Raw genomic sequence first — 1,504 nt, 5'->3', positions numbered from 1 at the left:
TGAACAAGAAAGACCTGAAGTTACAAGTCCCATTTGGACCACCTGTCATATTCACTGTGTGGGACCTAGGGTCATTTATGGGTTTTGCTATGTTTAGTTAGTAGTATCTTGCAGGGAAATAATGCCTTTTCATTATATCACATAGTTTTAAAATGCTTCTATTTGTGTTTTTATGTAAAGAATTTTGTAAGGGACACAAAAATAGTTCACATTTTTCATTTGGTTCATTTTGTAAATAGATTCACGTTACAAATGTTTTAGCTAAATTGCATGGAAGAACTTTAACTATGTATGTCAATCTTGACGGACTAAATTTAACATCCCACTACAATTATTTAAAATGAATTAATTACCAGATTGAATAAACTATGAAAGGAAATAATTTGTGGATTTTGCAGAGAAATATTCACTAATTAGACTCTGAAATTGCTAACTCAGACTATCAATAATCCAGTGATTAAATCTTTAAAAAAGTAAAAAAATTCATCATGCTGACCTGTTTTCACATATTGACAAGCTTAATCTTTTTTTTTTTTTTTTTAACAGAGTCTTCCTCTGTCTCCTAGGCTGGAGTGCAGTGGCACGATCTCAGCTCACTGCAACCTCTGCCTCCCGGGTTCAAGGGATTCTCCTGCCATAGCCTCCTGAGTAGCTGGGACTATAGGCATGTGCCATCACACCCAGCCAATTTTTGTATTTTTTGGTAGACACAGGGTTTCACCATGTTGGCCAGGCTGGTTTCAAACTCCTGACCTCAAGTGATCCGCCTGCCTCGGCCTCATAAAGTGCTGGGATTAAAGGCACGAGCCACCATGCCCGGCCTGATACGTCTAATTTTACAAGTGACTTGCTAAGTCATATTTATCTCAAATAACGTTCAATGTTTTCTAGTTGCAGAGTATTTTGAAAATTTGATTTAATTTTAGAATTGGTTAACTAGTTTAAAATTCTTAGCATACTATGTCCCATCCCACGGAACGTTAAAATACATTGCACCATCCCATTTGTCTATTTCTTCAGGCTATCTCTGCTAAAAGAGCTTTTAGAAAGAAACTGTCGATAGAAACCTGGGCTTCCTCAGCAGAGCAAAGCCTTGAGAAGAACACAATTTGCTGTTTTGTATTTGAATGCGCATGTGTGCATCCATTTAAAACTCTTTCCATCTGTACAATGACAGATTTCAGATTGGAGCTAATCTGAGCATGGAAGACTACGCCCTGGCATTTGGAATTAAACCCTTCATTGCCTTGATGATTCAACCCATCATGACTATGACTGTGGTTGACAACCAAGGACTGGGGCTTCCCTTTGACATTCAGGTAAGTTCATGGCCACTGTGCTCTCATGGACAAAGACGCATATTTTCTTTTTTTTGAGACGGAGCCTCGCTCTGTCGCCCAGCTGGAGTGCAGTGGCCGGATCTCAGCTCACTGCAAGCGCCGCCTCCCGGGTTCACGCCATTCTCCTGCCTCAGCCTCCCGAGTAGCTGGGACTACAGGCGCCC

The 1,504-nt window shown here is 40.3% G+C and overlaps 1 pseudogene; it reads left to right on the top strand.

Annotated features, from left to right (window-relative positions):
• Nucleotides 1–1,504, top strand: part of LOC105518810 — a 43,213-nt pseudogene that overhangs the window by 18,705 nt on the left and 23,004 nt on the right.

The sequence above is a fragment of the Colobus angolensis genome, unplaced genomic scaffold, assembly GCF_000951035.1.
Source record: "Colobus angolensis palliatus isolate OR3802 unplaced genomic scaffold, Cang.pa_1.0 Scaffold33, whole genome shotgun sequence".
Classification (NCBI taxonomy): domain Eukaryota; kingdom Metazoa; phylum Chordata; class Mammalia; order Primates; family Cercopithecidae; genus Colobus; species Colobus angolensis.
The sequence above is the reverse complement of the archived record's forward strand: the minus strand, read 5'-3'. Positions and strand labels throughout refer to the sequence as shown.